The sequence below is a fragment of the Schistocerca gregaria genome, chromosome 7, assembly GCF_023897955.1.
Source record: "Schistocerca gregaria isolate iqSchGreg1 chromosome 7, iqSchGreg1.2, whole genome shotgun sequence".
Lineage (NCBI taxonomy): Eukaryota > Metazoa > Arthropoda > Insecta > Orthoptera > Acrididae > Schistocerca > Schistocerca gregaria.
Genome location: NC_064926.1, coordinates 549,224,815 through 549,245,108, shown reverse-complemented (window position 1 = coordinate 549,245,108; position 20,294 = coordinate 549,224,815).

Sequence of the window (20,294 nt, the reverse complement as noted above, 5' to 3'; positions counted from 1 at the left end):
GTCGCGTTCACTTGGCGTGTTGGAAATTCTGAGCTTCATAAACAACGCTCTGATTCATCTACCGCCTCTTGTAATCATACGGGACTTCCCGCAACAAACTTTGAGAGGAGAGTGCGCTCCGATAGGCCCTCTACTTCATACATCCCGTGGTAGCCACTGGATAGAAGTATATTATGTTTTGCCTGATTGGTGCTTGAGGTGCAAACGGGGGAGCCGGACACAGGGAGGCATGAACACCTTTGGATTGGTCGTCTTAGAGGGTTCTTCATGTGCTCGATCCCTGAGGGACGATCATTCTGGTGTTCTGCGGTGGAACGGCGCGCCGACGACTCAGCGCGATACGCAGATCGCCACCTGGTGCAGATCTTGTGCCGCCCTACGCCTTCATTTCCATGGAAACGACAAGAGGTTGGTGAGCGTATTGGGCTCATTAGATGGGGCTTTACCGTTTTATAGCGGTAGACAGATGCCACGGTGCTGTAGATTGCAGTTAGGAAGATAGGTTCTTTTCAACAATCACTGCATAGTAAAATTCAGATTCGTCGGGTTTATTCGCGTCATTGATTGAATATGCAGCATGAATCCATTATCTTTCCTAGAACATCACAAGTGTGCTGATTAATTGACTGTCATGGTAGATTCGTACTGTCAGCCCGTTGGTTTCCTATTGTACGAAGACGAACTTTTGTAATAAATCAGCACTTTATTTTCACTTGAATTTCATTTGAAGCAATGGTTTTAAAAATATACACTCGTCAAACCAATCGGGGAACCAGTTGAGATATCTAGGTTCTGAAGAATTGTCATCGGCAGAATAAACTGAAGCCGGCCGGTGTGGCCGTGCGGTTCTAGGCACTTCATTCTGGAACCTCGTGGCCGCTACGGTCGCAGGTTCGAATCCTGCCTCTGGAATGGATGTGTGTGATGTCCTTAATTACGTAGGTTTAAGTAGTTCAAAATTCTAGGGGACTGATGACCACAGATGTTAAGTCCCATAGTGTTGAGAGCCATTTGAACCATTTGAAGGATGAACTGAAATGGTTCGACGTCTTTCTCTCGGTTATACGGAATGGAGGCAATAACATTACTGTCACCGAGATAGTGATAATAACGGAACGTTGCTGCTCAGGGGGTTGGTGTTGACTTGTTTTTACACTACCAAACGAATTAAGAAGGCAGCTGGGTTGAGATAAAGTAGAGGGCAGGTAGTGGAATGCAATAACAAAATGACTTATCCGAAGGTGAAGCACTGAAAGCCATGGGACGGTTGGAGGCGTTACAGGCACAGAGGTACGTGGCATTAGCTATTGAAGTGTCCCAAAGACTGGGCGCGATTTCAGACAACAGAAACCTTTAAAAGAAGGCAAGACCACGGTTTTCTACGGTTAACATCAGCAAGAGATGACCGTTATCTCCGGTTAACAGCTTGTCGAGACAGGAGGTTGAACGCAACTCAGCTGCAAAGCGCCCTCGAGGCAGCAACAGGACCCGTTCCCAGTATTCACACAAACACTCCAAAATCGCTTTCGAGAATGGAGCCTATACGCACGGAGGCCTATGGTGTGTGTCCCACTAAAATCACGACACCGATCAGCCCGCAGAAGCTGGGCGGAGGAACATGAGGGTTGGAGTCGTAAGAAATGGCGCCGGGTCCTGTTCCCAGTTGAGTCACGATTCTGTGTTCAGCAGGACAATCGTCCCTCCCTCATTTGCAGAAAACGTGAAACTCAGAAAAACCCTGATAATGTGCAGGAAACATCAGCATATCACGGTGGTGGACGAATGGTGTGGACAGGAGTCAGTATTGGCGGACGTACGGACCGCTATGCTGTTCAGAATGGCGCTTTGACTGACGCGATCCTTCGACATTTGTTGTGCCCCACGCTGGTGCCATAGGAGATGGGATCCTTCTGGTGGACGATAACGCTCATCCCCACAAAGCTCCACTGGTGGACAACATGCTTGAAGCGGAGGGAACTGAACGGATCGAGTGGCCAGTTTGTTGACCAGACTTAAATCCGACAGAGCATGTCTCGGATGCACTTACCAGACGCATTGCAACCTGACCAGCACCTCCAACAATGGTTGCAAAAAAATAGTTCAAATGGCTCTGAACACTATGGGACTTAACACCTATGGTCATCAGTCCCCTAGAACTTAGAACAACTTAAACCTAACTAACCTCACACAACACCCAGTCATCACGAGGTAGAGAAAATCCCTGACCCCGCCGGTAATCGAACCCGGGAACTCCTGCGCGGGAAGCGAGAACGCTATCGCACAACTATTGCAGAGCAGGATATTGTACTCATAGAAGAATGGCCTAATAACCCTCAAGAGCCGATTGGTAACGTCATACTGTCCATATCACGCACGTGTGCAACTGGACTGGCCTTCCAAGATGATCACACGTATTAGAGGCCAATGAGAATCACTGTTTCATTATTACGGTGGCCCCATGGTGCCTCGATCTACGTAAACTCCATGGAAACATGAAGTAAGGAGTTGAGACAACAAAATATCGTACTGTATCACAAAGAAATTACAGTTGGAACAAAATGGTTCAAATGGCTCTGAGCACTATGGGACTTAACATCTGAAGTCATCAGTCGCTAGAACATAGAACTACTTAAACCTAACCAACCTAAGGGCATCACACACGTCCATGCTCGAGGCAGCGCGGTTCCAGACTGAAGCGCCTAGAACCACTCGGCCATAGCGGCCGGAAGAGTTGTAACCGATATCTGAATAAAATACGTTACCATATGTCTATTTTATGTCATATATCGGCCGATCCCCTAATTGTTTTGAGTAGTGTAGTTGTTAATCGATTTTACATCGATCGCCGCCTAAGAACTCATGTTGGGGTCAAATTTGAGATATGTCGTATTTTTATTGTGTTTTGTGTTAGCAGAGGAGCCAACACCGTGTTACAAGTGGAGGCCGAAATGCACGCGTTTTAGCTCACGCAGGCTGGCGTGAGGAGGGAAGAACTATACTGACGTGAGGTCTGTAACGTGACAAGGAATGAGAATTCAGAAAACGGACGTAAGTAGTTTGATACTTAACTTTAATCCATTAATGATGAACGTCGCTCTTGACGGTACATGATTCACAATATTATCTGTTCAGAATACATTCTTGAAGATAGTAATTATAGTAACTGTAAATGGCACCTTGCTAGGTCGTAGCAAATGACGTAGCTGAAGGCTATGCTAAACTGTCGTCTCTGCAAATGAGAACGTATGTAGACAGGGAACCATCGCTACCAAAGTCAGCTGTACAACTGGGGCGAGTGCTAGGGAGTCTTTAGACTATACCTGCCGTGTGGCAGCGCTCGGTCAGCAATCACTGCCAGTGGCGACACGCGGGTCCGGCGTATACTAACGGACCGCGGCCGATTTAAAGGCTACTACCTAGCAACGGCGGTGTCTTCAAGAGTGTGTGAGAATCTAACGATTTCGAAGTTTACACATGCAGTGTTTTGGACACTAATACGAGATCAAGAATGTTAATACTGGGGAAAAACCATAAACGGCTTAGAAATAGGCAACTGCACCGACTACATTGGCGTTCCAGCAGACTCGGACCACCACAACAACTCGCTCAAAATGTGGGACCTTGTCGGATTCAGTAGACGAATGCAAGAAGCATTCAGCCCCTGACAGGCTCGTTTACTTGCCGAAACCAATTAAACACAGCCTTGCCGCCGTGTGGCTTCCAATCGCTCAGTGAACATGTTGTTGTTGTTGTTGTTGTGCTCTTCAGTCCTAAGACTGATTTGATGCAGCTCTCCATGCCACTTAATCCTGTGCACGATTCTTCATCTCCCAGTACCTACTGCAGCCTACATCCTTCTCAATCTGCTTGGTGTATTCATCTCCTCGTCTCCCTCTACGATTTTTACCCTGCACGCTGCCCTCCAGTACCAAATTGGTGATCCCTTGATGCCTCAGAACATGTCCTACCAACCGATCCCTTCTTCTAGTGAAGTTGTGCCACAAACGCCTCTTCTCCCCAATCCTCTTCAACACCTCAACATAAGTAATGTGATCTACTGTAGTTTCAATCTTTTATTTAGTTGGCAGTAGTGGCACTCGATGTATTGCAGTAGTTCGAGTAACCAAGATTTTTGTGAGGTAAGTGATTTGTGAAACGTATAGGTTAATGTTAGACAGGGCCATTCTTTTGTAGGGATTTTTGAAAGTAAGATTGAGTTGCGCTAAAAATGTTGTGTGTCAGTTTAAGCACAGTCTTGTATAAATTTTCTAAGGGGACGTTTCATATGGCGACCCTGCCGGGATACCTCACTGGGATCTTCTGATTTTTTCTTGTAGTTTGTGTAATTAGTGTAGCTTTGGAATATTGCTAGCACGTAATTGTAGAGAGAATCTCCTTTGTAGTTGCAGTCTTTCATTGTTGTACAGTAAAACAGTTGTGACATGCATGTAGATTTGCACCATATATTTCGCAGCTGCGCTTGCAATTAACTAGATATTATTTTCAGTGCTATGTTAATGTGTTCTCTTATTTTTGCTCTTCAAATTGTGCTTTTCTGTGTTGTCGTGTGATATATTGTGACAATAATGGCGTGTGAAAAACGTAATACTAGACTCCAAAGTAAACTGAGAAATGACAGTGAAGACGAAAGCAGTGTATTAGCGCCACGGTGTAATGAATTAACTAATGTTCAAAGTAGTAATTTAGTAATTGTCCATAGGGAAATAGAGCGGGCTGCAAATAATGGTGTAGACAGTGAAACAATTAGTGAACAGGGAAGCATTATCGATCGATCGGTCGGCAACAGCTCGCCTCAGGATTCCGAAATGACAGGACACAATCTTGAAAATACTGTACATTCAGGTTTTGCGTCCTCACCGTTTTCTCAAGACACATTTTCTGCTTGTCAAATTGTGAATGTTGCCGGTGCAAATGCACTGCCGAAAAGCATAGATGAACAGATTCCAGACACTTATACATCATTATTGCAATTAAAGCAACAAATGAAACAAAATCAGAGACAAACACAGCGACAGTTAGACACAATGGAACAAAATCAGAGACAAACACAGCAACAGCTTCAAAAGTTAGACACCGCGCTTGAACAAACACGTGAAGATCAAACTACTGAGTTACATAATATCGAATCGAAACGTCAAAAAATCTGTAATGACGTAAAAACACAAATTGGTGAGCATTTTCAAGCTATTTTTTCGCGGCATGAAAATGCATTACAGAATTACGAAGCAGCCAAATAAGAACTGCAAACTATTGTTCCTGAAAATCACGACACCTTGTAAGCTAAAATGGACTCAGTTGCATCCACCGATTGGGTTACGCAACTTGCAAGAACTCAGGAAAACTTAAAGGACACAGTAGATTCGATTTCAACACAAATGGACACTCTGAAACTTGGTTCAGAGAAACACACTGAGGAAATATGTTCACTATCGGAGGAAGTAGCCGAACTTTCGGATCAGTTCACTAACTTATCTACAAAGGTAGATGATGATCTGAAATACACAAGACCCGTAGCCTTCACTGACTCAGAAGAGTATGAACAAATTAGAAAATTCAATTAAAATCAAAATCAAATCAATACACAGTACAAAAGAGAAATCCGGGAAGTACAAGATCAGTTGATGCAGGTAATACAAAAATTACATATTTCAGAGGACACTCGCGCTCCAACACGGGAAGAGGGACTTAGAAATACGGAAGAGAAACAAAATACTAACACGGGGCATTTCGGAAATTATGAAAGAAACTGGCAAGGTGCACCGAATTTTGAGATGAGACCGCCGACACGACGTAACAATGACCGATATGCGACTCGTCGACATGATGATTTTGACTATAAGGTGTTCATTACTGCACGTAAATTCAAAACATTTAAGAATTCTGACAACGACATTCATCCACAAGCATGACTTCATCAATTCTCTCATTGTTTTCCTCCCAACTGGTCATTGGAGCATAGGTTAGAATTTATGTGTGGCTACTTGGAGAATGAACCAGCTATAAGAATGCGATCGGTCATTCACAATCGTCACAGCGAAGGAGAATTTTATCATGCCTTCCTCTCAGCGTATTGGTCTCAAGCTACACAAGACCGAGTAAAACATAGCATCATAATGATGAAACATTTCGAACAATCTGAATTTTCCAGTCTTGTGAAATATTTAGAAGACATGTTGCACAAGAATCAGTAACTGTCAAACCCGTGCAGCCCCTCAGAACTCATCCGCATTTGCTTAATCAAATTACCTGAACATTTACGACATATTAATTTGGCAGGACGTAGCAAAGACGACATTGAAGCTTTTCAGGGACTGTTACAAGAAGTGGAAACTGACACTGACAATCGCGGAACGCGAAAACAGGAGCACAACAATTACAGGTCACAACTGTCACAATTCCGCGATGACAGAAATAGTACACGACAAGGGTATTCTTACAACGTAAATCGTAACCAAAAGAGACACCACCCGTATGACAACCGTTGGCAGAGTAGTAATAATTACAGGGAAAGGTCACCTCTCCGCGGTAATGACTATCACAAAGACAATCAGAGAAACAGACAATATGGAAACCAAAATAATTATTATCAAGGGAGACAGAATAACTTCAGACGCAACGGTCCAGCGCGCAGTTACGATTCAGGGAGAAATTCTCCACCGCGTGAGCGACAAGAAAGAAACGATGGAATCTACCGACATGACGACAGACAATATGATCGTAACGACATACCTGAATTTCATCAGACCTGGCGGGATTCAAACACAGCAGGGCCCTCTCGACAAGGTGAATTTGTAGAAGTCAGGTCTCCAAATCCCAATAACGACGCGCGCCAACTAAGAGACACTAGGCAATGACTCATACCGCTGGCAGCCACAAAACGTAAGTATGAAACTGACGACGCAGGTGCCGTAGCTAGTAATTACGTAAAAATGGAAGACATTAGGGATATCCTACTCCAGGAACACGACGTAAAACATAACAACATTGCATATCCTGTGATTCACATTACCGTAAATTTACGGCAGTACTTGACTCTGGCACTCCCATTTCAGTAATTAGTGAAACAGCTTTTAGCAAATACAACAAATCGAACGACTTCCCCACACTTCCGTTACGTAACATTAAATTACAAGGCGCAGTCGTTGGAAAAAGTGTAGATGTACGCCAACAAACCAACTTAGACTTCTTTTGTCAAAGCCATAGCTTCTCTATCAACATTCTTATTGTTCCATTATTGTGGACGGAGATTATACTGTGAGTAGACTTTATGAATGAAAACAAAGCAATCTTGAACTTTCACGATGCTGAAATAAGTTTAGAGAAATATGGTAAGTCAATTGCTTTGAAATTTGAAGATTGGCTCTCAAACCATGACGAAGAAATTAATCGGCTTTACCTCCTGTTAGACAACAGTTCGGGATTTTCGACGGAACTTGACTCTAAGAATCACTCTGCAAGTACTGACGGGGATGATATAGACGGCGCATTTGATACTAATGAGTTAATTCAGGATAAAATTCAAACAATTGAGAATTGTAATGACACTGATAGGCAGGACCATTTTGAGATTTTACAAGCACATTCCACAGTTTTTACTCACAAAACAGGAACAGTCAAGGGATTTCAATACCAATTTCGTGTTCGTGAGCATACTAAATTTCGTGTTAGACCATACGTAATTCCGGAACATTATAGGGACCGTGTTAGAACACAAATACAATCTATGGTTGACGAGGGCATTATTGAGCCTAGAGTTAGCTCATACAACAATCCATTACATGTTGTTGAAGAAAAATGGATTGATCAGGCTTATCTTAGATTCGAGACAAATCAATATTATCATCATTCCTGAAACAGACAGGCCGCAAACGTTGGAAGACGTTCTTCCAAATTTTAATGGTGTAAAAGTGTTGTCTTCTATTGATCTCAGATCCAGCTTTTATGAGATCGAACTTCATCCAGAATGTAGAAAATACACAGCTTTCATTTGTTTCGGCGTTTGTTATCAGTTTCGGAAACTTCCTTTTGGTTTGAACATTTCTTTGGCAGCATTCATTAGCAGGCTAAATTCCATATTACCTGATTTCTTAAAACGTCACATCACCTTCTATGTGGACGATATTCTGATAGCAGAAGCCTCGTGGGAACAACATAATCGCATCCTCAACAGCGTGTTACATATTTTTGCAGAATCTGGAATTACAGTTAAACTGGAAAAGTCTGAATTCGGTGTGACAGAGGTGAAGTTTTTGGGACATATTATTTCTTCTGAAGGCATTAAGCCGGATCCTGAAAAGTTAGAAGCAATCAGAGCCATTCCAGTTCCATCCAAAAAAAAAAAAAAAAAACAAATCCGCAGTTTTCTAGGTCTCGTAAATTTTTACCTTCGTTTTCTGAATATGCAAATTCTAGTTACACCAAAACTTTGTTCTCTCGCTGGAAAAAAATACTATTTGGAACTGGGACGAACAAGCACAGTTGGAATTCTATTCCTTGAAAGGAGCGTTACTTAATGCGCCAATACTAGCTCATCCAGATCTGTCACAAGATTTCTGCCTTAGCACGGATTCTTCTGAAGTCGGTCTTGGTGCCCATTTATTTCAAGAAGCCACAGAAAATGACACTACTGTTCAGAATATCATTGCTTTTGCTAGCCGAGTGCTAACAAAATCTGAAAAAAATTATTCCGTTACTGAATTAGAAGCTTTAGCTATCGTTTGTGCATTTAACAAATTCCGTTTCTTTCTTTCTGGTAAGCACGTAAAAGTATACAGTGATCATCGTGCATTACAATTTCTTATGTCTTCAAAATTAAATCATGACATGTTAAAACTTTGGGCATTGTTTCTGCAAGAATTCCACTTCACAATAGTCTACATTCCCGGCAAGGAAAACATTGTTGCGGACGCACTGTCACGCGCATCGGCGGGGCTTGAGAAAAGTAACACAGAAGGCAACCTCGATAAAAATTTCAGTATTCTTTACATTCAGAAAGTCGCCTTTGAAAACTTCATCACCACATCTTTAAAGGACATTGCTCATGAACAAGATAAAGATCCGATTTTGAAAGACATCAAAAGTAAATGGCATGAAAAGACACACACGCAGATTCGGCATTATCTGGTTTGAAACAACATACTGTTCAAGCACTGCACTGTTGATAACAAGCTATGGGTACTTTACATTCCTGACGATTTTGTTAATAAGCTCATTTGGTACATTCATTTCAGCTATGCACATTTTGGTCCACGAAAATGTTATCATATTCTTCGAACGACTTGTTATTTTAACAATATGGAAAAGAGAATTCGAAGAGTCTTGTCTATTTGTAAAGTTTGCCAAAGGGCGAAGCCATCTACTGTCTCGCATCGTACTCCATTGTTTCCTATCATTCCTTCTAAATTAAAAGAATTTGCTGCTGTTGATATCTTGGGACCGCTTGTGAGAACATCTAATGGATTTTCGTACGTTCTATTCGCTCTTGAACTTACTTCAAAATTTGTTTCTTTCACTCCGTTACGTAAAGACAATGCCTTTGTTTAAAATTTCTTACGTGAAGTTGGACACGTTAGTAAAGTCATTTCAGATAAGGGACCGCAATTCAGATCTGCTGTTTGGTCACGCATGCTTCGGAATCATAAAATCAAACCTGTTTGTATTTCATTGCACTCACCACATTGTAACCCGTATGAACGGGTTATGAAAGAAATCAATAAGCTTTGCAGACTTTATTGTCACAGAAAGCATCAGCATTGAGTCAGATATTTACACTTATTTCAAAACGTGCTGAATGAAATGCCTCATGACTCCACTGCTTTACCACCTACTCTTGTACTGAAGAATGAAGAACCAGCGAACAGAATCAGAGAGGTTGTATCTTTTCCGAATACACGTAAACTTCGACACAAAGACATAAATGATTTGGCTATTAAAAATACAAATTCTGCTGCAGACAAAAGGAGAAAATTATACGGTAAAGCAAATGCAAAGAAATTATATATTGGTCAGAAAGTTCTCATTAAAGCTAATTCATTGTCACATAAGAAGAAACACTTGAGTCACAAATTCTTTCTAGTTCACAATGGACCTTACAGAATCCGACGTGTACCACATGATAATTTCGTTGAAGTTGAAACTGTGCGTACTAGGAAGAGTAAAGGTTTACACCACATTTCACATGTAAAACCATTTACTGAAAGATAATCTGCTTTTTAACTTTGTCTTTGCCATAAAGCTGTTCACATCACGTCACTAGTATACTTTGCCAGAGTAAGAATCTGTTAACATGCAACAATGTTTTGAAGTTAACTATCCTGTCTAGAACTTAGAGAACTTATTTAGACAGAAATTACGAATGCATTGTTATAGAGAACAGACGTCACAGTGTTATTGTGAGTGTACATTCTTGCTTGTTAGTTGCTCTATTACGTAACGACTATAAGACTTACATACTTACAACATATACTGGTACTGCTAATGAGATTTTAATACTACATTTTGGTTTACTTGGATTTAAAGTACTTTCTGAGAGATACCAGATGACACAGTGGTTAGTTTATGTGACAGCTACACGATTTTATCACGACGCTACTAATGAGTGACAATTTACAATGTTGCTTTTGCTGTGTTCCTGTTTTATGTCTGCACAGTTTTATGTATTTTTCTGGAAAGTAAAACATGTTTTCGTAGTAACGTTTGTGGTATAGCTACAGTGAGAGGGCCTTTTCCGTAGCACAACAATACGTTACATTATAGTACTTTCTTGATCACAGTAAGGTACGTAATAACTACGATATCTATAAGCAGAGCATTTCACTTTCGTTTATGATGAGGTAAGTACAGTGAGTTAAGCAGAACTTTGCTTACAGAGGGCGATGACTACGACACTTACACAGAATTATCTTACAGCAAGACGCACATTTAGCGCTACAGGACACGAATTTGAGTGATTAATTTTGTACATAAAACCACTTATTTTTCAAGATTTTTCAATTACAAAGAAAGTTTCCTGTGATACATTTCATTCCATTGCTGTAATCTGTAACACCTGAGGGTATAATTACATTACTGCTCAGGGGGTACACGCCTACTTTGTGTACCATGTGTTTGGCAAGCACAAGGAGTCCTAGCTAATATGGTATTAGCTTATATAATTTTACACATCGGCCCCATATTTCTTTGCCACACAAATTACACTGATATCTGGTTATTTAGCTGAGAGAGACAAACATTTATTTTACTACATCAGTGACAAATGTTTACGTAAGTACACCGTTAGATAACGGCACACTTATGAAATTGTATTTGTCTGTACTTTGTGAACAGTTCATACTTTTTCGGAAGCATTGTTATACTATGAGAACTTTGAATGATGTATTTGTTATGGGATCATGATTTTTAAAGTATGTTTGAGGCAGATGACACTATTGACATGAGCAGAGAATTTCTTTTATGTTTTGAAATTATTGGAGGAAGATACGACGATTTTGAGAGTTGACTGAGGCGTTACGATGTTATTATTACGATGATTATGTGTATTATGCTGTAGCGGTATGTTTATGATGAATAAGCTGATGCTATATGAGTATCTGTTATGATGAAATATTGAAGAAGTGTCGACGAATTAGGTAAGAAGTAATAAGTAGTGGTTAGGGACACTCGTTTGTGAAAAAGGTTGTTGGAAACAAAGAATCGTACTTTAAGAGCTATGAAATGTATGTAAATGCGTGAATGTATTACAATGCCAACGAAAACTTTTTGGACACTGTTATATCAATAGGATTTTGTTTCTACAGATTTGTAACGCAAATTCTTGACCTGTGAAATATTTTTATGTGAGACTGTCATTGTAGCGGAAACTGATGTCGTAAATATTTCGGTAAGAAAGTTAAGTGACCACCTTCACTAACGCGTCGTGGGCACCCAGATGCCTGGAATAAAGCCATTAGTGTGTGCCTTTCAGAGGCACAGGTGCAGAAGAAAAAGAAAACCATTATCCTCGCTATTGACATTCCTTTGTAGAAAGCATCGTAAATACGACACCCTCAAACTTGAAAACAAGATTATACTGTAGAATTCCTACTTTATGATATTTACTGAAATTAAATGATGAGAAACATTTCATGCCTATTGTCTTGCTAGTTGGAAGATTGTTTACTGCACAATGAAATGCCTTTTTTTTGGTCATCAGTCTACTGACTAGTTTGATTCGGCCCGCCAAGAATTCGTCCCCTGTGCTAACATCTTCATCTCAGAGTAGCACTTGCAACCTATGTCCTCAATTATTATCTTGACGTATTCCAATCTCTGTCTTCCTCTACAGTTTTTGCCCTCTACAGCTCCCTCTAATACCATGGAAGTCATTCCCTCATGTCTTAGAAGATGTCCTATCATCCTGTCCCTTCTCCTTATCAGTGCTTTCCACATATTCCTTTCCTCTCCGATTCTGCGTAGAACCTCCTCATTCCTTACCTTATCAGTCCACCTAATTTTCAACATTCGTCTATAGCACCACATCTCACATGCTTCGATTCTCTTCTGTTCCGGTTTCCCACAGTCCACGTTTCATTACCATAGAATGCTGTACTCCAGACATACATCGTCAGAAATTTCTTCCTCATATTAAGGCCGGTATTTCATATTAATAGAATTCTCTTGGCCAGAAATGCCTTTTTTGCCACAGCGAGTCTGCTTTTGATGTGTTCCTTGCTCCGTCCGTCATTGGTTATTTTACTGCGTAGGTAGCAAAATTCCTTAACTTCATTGACTTCGTGACCATCAATCCTGATGTTAAGTTTCTCGCTGTTCTCATTTCTACTACTTCTCATTACCTTCGTCTTTCTCCGATTTACTCTCAAACCATACTGTGTACTCATTAGACTATTAATTCCGTTCAGCAGATCATTTAATTCTTCTTCACTTTCACTCAGGATAGCAATGTAAAAGCGGTGGCTCGGCTGTGTGTTATTGTCCCTTGCTGTAGGGGCTATAATTTTTTTTTTCTTTTCTAAACTAGCAAGGAGAACCGGCCACTACTTTCACCACATTAAGTGGATTTCTTGCTCACGTGCTCGCACTGAGCCGTGGGCACTTCCCATTTTGGAGAATGATCGAAAATTGTCATCAGTTTTCTCGTTGCCATGCGTGCAATGGTCGTGCCAGGCGCGCGATATGTAATCTTTATACTATTCAATAAAGGCGCGAGACCCGCACGACCTTAGGGCAACCGTTATAATGAGGGTGGTTCTGCATTAATTTTTTTATTGTTACACTGAGGGCTACTTCACGAAAAGAAAGAGAGAATTTACAGATTAAAGAATTCATTTATTCATCGGTTGAGCACTGAACAATCATAAAATTATGTGGGGGTGGGGGGAAGAAAGAATTGGGCTCAGCAGCCTACCCCAACTTACATTTATCATAAGCCACGATTGAAAAGGAAGGGAATTTTAGGAGCTATCGCCGTGTCGTCTACTAGAGTACGATTTTAGGAATGACGCACAGTCTCACATGAAATACACGCGATGTGGGGCAAGCAATTACGGAATTCGCACCTTATTAATACCTCTCAAAAGCGCGCGAAACATTAATTCAACAAAAAAAAAAAAAACGCCGTTCTTGCAACGCCGATAACAGATGCAAACAGAATTGCACGACCACCTATGGAAAGAGGGAACAGTACACACATACAAGTCATTATGCTACGCCAAGGGAAAAAGACAAAAACAAGGAAAGACACACGGAATGAATAATCTGATTACGGGGGTCGGAAGATCCATCAGTATCGATCCTGGCAGGGTCGCCATGTAAAAGCGGTGGCTCGGCTGTGAGTTATTGTCCCTTGCTGCAGGGGCTATAAATTTTTTTTACTTTTCTAAACTAGCAAGGAGAACCGGCCACTACTTTCACCACATTAAGTGGATTTCTTGCTCACGTGCTCGCACTGAGCCGTGGGCACTTCCCATTTTGGAGAATGATCGAAAATTGTCATCAGTTTTCTCGTTGCAATGCGTGCAATGGTCGTGCCAGGCGCGCGATATGTAATCTTTATACTATTCAATAAAGGCGCGAGACCCGCACGACCTTATGGCAACCGTTACATTGAGGGTGGTTCTGCATTAATTTTTTTATTGTTACACTGAGGGCGACTTCACGAAAAGAAAGAGAGAATTTACAGATTAAAGAATTCATTTATTAATCGGTTGAGCACTGAACAATCAAACAATTGTGTGGGGGTGGGGGAAGAAAGAATAGGGCTCAGCAGCCTACCCCAACTTACATTTATCATAAGCCGCGATTGAAAAGGAAGGGAATTTTAGGAGCGATCACCGTGTCATCTACTAGAGTACGATTGCCGGCATGCAATGACCACCACAATGAACACGAAGAATGCTACTGGGGGTTGTATCGCGACATAGCCTCCCGTCGTAAGGAATAAGACCTGCACGACGCGAATCGGTTCAAACATGTGGTGCTAATTGACTTGGGCTCGCAATCCGAATAGTGACCGAAGCAAAGGGGCGCTGACGCGAAGCTGCAATGCACGCCCGCGCTCATGCTTACCGAAAGGTTCCACTCCTGGAAGCAGCACCTCCAGCCTCAGGCGCGGTCACACTCGAACTGCCCTCAGCCGCTTTGTCCTCTATCCACCTGCCGAGGGCGGTTGGCGCCCACACGCGAAAAACGGGCGTGCACCTGAACTGGCCAATCAGAGGGCCGGATTCTTGCAGGGAGGCGACCTCGCGACATTAAAAGTGAGTAGAAATAGCAGTTCCAAGGTTGGTACTGCAGGTTGGGGAACTGCGAAACTTTGGCCACTACTGAGTATTCAACCGACACCACGTGCTACCCCTGGCGATCGAAAAAGGAGGGAAAGAGGAAACCATCATGGCTGCTAAGGAAGACTGCTGCCCTCGCCCATAACATAAAGGAAATTCCGAGCGCCAAGCTCCTCTCACAGATCAGTGTGAAATATCGTTAAATAACGTTAAATAAATTAGTAAACCCAAGGAAATTATTGGCAGGGCTCGAATTCCTTTATGACCGATTACCAGAATGCTGGTATTAGGAATATGAAAGACGAGCACTTAGTGGTGAACGCAGTGCACGTCTTTCAAATGTCATCAGCGAATCGCAGCATTGATATCCTTTCACCTTGTATTTTAATTCCACTCCTGAACCTTTCTTTTATTGCCATCATTGCTTCCTCGATGTACAGATTGAAGAGTAGAGGCGAAAGGCTACAGCCTTGTCTTACACCCTTCTTAATACGAGCACTTCGTTCTTGATCGCCCACTCTTATTATTCCCTCTTGGTTGTTGTACTTATTGTATATGACCCATCTCTCCCTATAGCTTACACCTACTTTTTTCAGAATCTCGAACAGCGTGCTCCATTTTATATTGTCGAACGCTTTTTCCAGGTCGACAAATCCTATGAAGGTGTCTTGATTTTCCTTTTGCCTTGCTTCCATTATTAGCCATAACGTCAGAATTGCCTCTCTCGTGCCTTTAGTTTTCCTAAAGCAAAAACTGATCGTCACCTAGTGCATTCTCAACTTTCTTTTCCATTCTTCTGTATATTATTCTAATACTGGATCCCCTATCTCTTCTAAATCGACTCCTGTTTCCTCTTCTATCACATCAGACAAATCTTCATCCTCATAGAGGCTTTCAATGTATTCTTTCCACCTATCTGCTCTCTCCTCTGCATTTAACAGTGGAATGCCCGTTGCACTCTTAATGTTACCACCGTTGCTTTTAATGTCACCAAAGGTTGTTTTGACTTTCCTGTATGCTGAGTCTGTCCTTCTGACAATCATATCTTTTTCGATGTCTTCACATCTTTCCTGCAGCCATTTCGTTTTAGCATCCCTGCACTTCCTATTTATTTCATTCCTCAGTGACTTTGAAAGGTCCACTTTTGAAAAATTATACAAGACTGTGCTTAAACTGACACACAATATTTTTAGCGCAACGCAATCTGACTTTAAAAAATCCCTACGAAAGAATGGCCCAGACTAACATTAACCTATACGTTTCACAAATCACTTACCTCACAAAAATCTTCGTTACTCAAGCTACTGCAATACAGCGATTACCACTACTGCCAGCTAAATAAAATATTCAAACTACTGAAGGCACTAACTACTGACAGGCATAGTTAGTAAATGAAAGATTTTAATACAGAACAGACACTGTATTTACATTAATAGTCAAAATATATATATCACTTCGTGACACCAGTTTTTACAAATTTCAAAACTCCGCCATCTCTCTCCCCACGTCCACCACTGCTGGCGGCTCACCTCCAACTGCACAACGCTACGCGCTGTTAGAATCCAGCTGCCGCAGCTCAACACTACAATGGCTGACAACAATGCAAACTAAACACAGACTGCGCACAGCACAGCCAGTGATTTTCATACAGAGCGCTACGTGGCGGCGGCGTTACCAATAAAAAATCCTAAACAGCCTACTTACATAGCCCCCATGCTCCCCACAAAAAAAATTACAAGTTGTTTTGGGCAGTGGCCAATACAGATTTGAAATTTTTTTTCATAATTACAATAAAAAAGAAATGAAATGCACACTCTTATCGATACAATGTTGGTCAAAAGCTAAAATTTTCTCACAGTCCATAAAGACAGTCATGATCATTCATCAAAGTAAAATAGCAGTGTTTTTCTCAAAGTCTGAGTAGTAAAAGAAAATGCACATGGAAGTAGTGTATTCCCATGCAGTCTTGAAGAAGTAGTGTTGTCCTTCCAACAGAAAGACAGTGCTGACTCTTGATATGCAGACAGGTAATGGGCCACAACAGAGCAAACCCACAGCAGAGTCAGTCGAAGTTTTAAAGAATATTGGTAGGTAGGTCGTCACAGAGAAGACCCATTGTAGTCCTGGTAGAGATTACGGTATTGGTGGGCCACCAGAAGTGCAGACCCACTGCAGTCCTTGTAGAAATAATGGTATTGGTGGGTCATCAAAGGTGTAGACACACTGTAGTTCTTGTAGAGATGGGAAGCAGCCATTGTGCGGGCGCACAAACACCATTGAAGAGTCTTGTGGATAATGTAGCAAGTCCACAACCACCACTTGTGCACTCAAAAAAATTGTTTTTGAAATCTCCTTAGAACCAGAAATGCTGTTAACCTGTCCCTTGCTGAATTATCAACACACTTGCAAACACTATCAGTCACTACTTCTCACATATTGTGCATATACTATGACCAACAGAAACGTGTGCAGTGAAATGTAATTTACAAGTTACTTAATTTGATGAACTGGTGTCAATTACAATTATATAACATGAGAATACAATAACAAAGGCACAAAATATATCATTAAAGAACATAATAGTACAGATAACATTTGCAGTAATACAGGCTTTACAAAAGAATCGAAATAACAAATACATCTGTGTTACAAAAATTTCGACATAAGTACATACATAAAAGATCAGAATAACTTTTGAAACATCAACTTCACACATGAGCATTAGAACAAAACAGAATAAATAATGTGTAAACATGTTTACGAAAGTAAATAACATGTTATTAATGCAAGTTATATTTGAGGATAACAGTATTCCTCATCATAGTGAATGTAGCTTAGTATTAGAAGAGAAACTATTCTATGAAACAGTACACAGAGACAGGAAGAAAATAAATACACAAGGGTACAGAAACACATAGTGTGATAACACAAAAGGAAAGTACAGGGTTTTCGTTTTCACTGTAACATTTGGTACTGCAGTCCAACCCAAAACTGCAGTCCATAGATCTTTCGTCTTATTGCAGCATTTGTTTCCGCCTAAAAAATCCTATCCAAGCACGCTTTCTGTATTCTGTTCACATCCTCTTTCGAAAATAGTTTTTCTCCACTGTACACTACTTTTTTTTTTTCGGCCAAACCATTTTCTTATAGCTTCTCAATGCTTTCCTTCCAATTCATCATAGTTAGTTTCTTATATGGTCTACCCCTCTTAAGCTAACTTAAACCTATTGAGCTCAGATGCTAAACTAAGGGACGACACAATGCAGCAGCACAAAACAAATTAACACAAACAGCAATGATAAAAAAATGGAAATTGGCAAAAAAGGCAGCAATATTACAACTAGTATAAGGCAATGCGCAGCAAACAAGAAAAATAAATCAGTGATAAAAATTGGCTTAACCTAGTAATACAAAGTGACATTCAGTAGCACTATGAATGGCAAACAGCCGCAGCAAATGCTACAACTTATACCAAAACATGACAAAGCTCAATCAGAAAAATTGTTACACTACAGACAACAATGCAGATAAGGACAATGTCTATTCACATTTTAATGTCTATGCAATTAAAGTGGTGCACCACAAAAATTTATTGTAAAAAAATATTACCATGTACTTGAAAAGACCATTCTATATGCAATTTCTGTGAAGGGAAATGTCTTTTTGTGCTACTTCGTTTTTTTTAAGTACATCATAAAGTTATTATTTACTGGATCTGTAGGCATAAAATAACTATATTAGTACATCTATTAAATTGTATTTTAACCAATGCTGCAGTGTAGATAGAAACTAGATATTAAACAAAATGAGTAAATAAATATATAAAGCAATCCATATGGCATTTCTCTCAACTAGCAAGACAATAGCCATGTAATGTTTCTCATCGTTTCATTAAGCATTTTAGTAAATATCATAAATTAAGAGCTCCACAGTATAATCATATGGTTTGAGCGTGTCGTATTTGCGATGCTTTCTACAAAGGAATGAATGTCAATAGCGAGGATAATGGCCTCTTTTTTTTCACCTAATGGCTTTCTTTTGTCAGACGACTAGCTCTCAGCTGGGCGCCCAAAACGCATTACGTCAAGGTCACTTACCTTTCTTACTGAAATATTTACGACAGCAGTTTCCGCTACAGTGACAGTCTCATATAAAAAAATTTCGCACGTCAAGAATTTGCGTTACACATCTGTAGAAACAAAATCCTATTGATATAACAGTGTCCAAAAAATTTTCGACGGCATTGTAATACATTCACGCATTTATATACATTTCATAACTCTTATAGTGCGATTCTCGGTTTCCAACAACCTTTTTCACAAACGAGTGTCCCTAACCACTACTCATTATCCTTACCTTATTACACATATACATATTCGTCGACACTTCTTCAATATTTCATCATAAGAAATACGTAGCATAAGCAAATTCCTCATATATGGTAGCATCATCTTATTGACCATAAACATACCGCAACAGCATAATACATATAGTTATCGCAATAATAACATCATAACACCTCAGTCAACTCTCAAAATCGTCGTAGCTTCCTCCAATAATTTCAAAACCTAAAAAAAATTCTCTGCTCATGTGAAAAGTGTCATCTACCTCAAACGTACTTTAAAAATCATGGTCTCATACCAAATACATCATTCAAAACTCTCATAGTATCACAATGGTTCCGAAAAAGTATGAACTGTTCACAAAGTACAGACAAAATACAATTTCGTAAGTGTGAAGTTATCCAACTGTGTAATTAAGTAAACATCTGTCACTGATGTAGTAAAATGAATGTTTGTCTCTCCCACTTAAATGATCAGATAGCTGTGTAATTAATGTGTTAGAGAAATATGGTACCGATGTGTAAGGTTGTATAAGCAAATACCATATTAGCTAGGGCTCCTTGTGCTTGCCAAACACATGGTACTCAAAGTAGGCGTGTACCCCCCTGAGGATTAATGTAATTATATCCTCAGGTGTTGCAGATTACAGCAGTGGAATTCAATGTATCATGGAAAACCTTTGTATCATTGTACTTCAAATATCTTTAAAAATAAATGTTTTAAGTACAAAATTAATCACTCAAATACGTGTACTGTAGCGCTAAACTGTGCGTCTTGTTGTAAGATAATCTCTGTGGAAGTGTCGTAGTTATCGTCCTCCGAAAGCTAAGTTCTGCAGAAGTCAATGTACTTACTTCATCATAAACGAAGGTGAAATGCTTTCTGTATAGATATGGTAGTTATTACGTACCGTGATCAAGAAAGTACTATATTGTAACGTATTGTTGTGCTACGATAAAGGCTGTCTCATTGTAGCTATACCACAAAGTTACTACTAAAACATGTTTTCCTTTCCAGAAGAATTCAGAAAAAGTGTGCAGATATAAAACAGATACACCGCAAAAGCGACAATGTAAATCGTGTCACATATTAGTAGCATCGTGATATAATCGTGTAGCTATTATAGAAACCAAATGCTAAGTCATCTTTAATC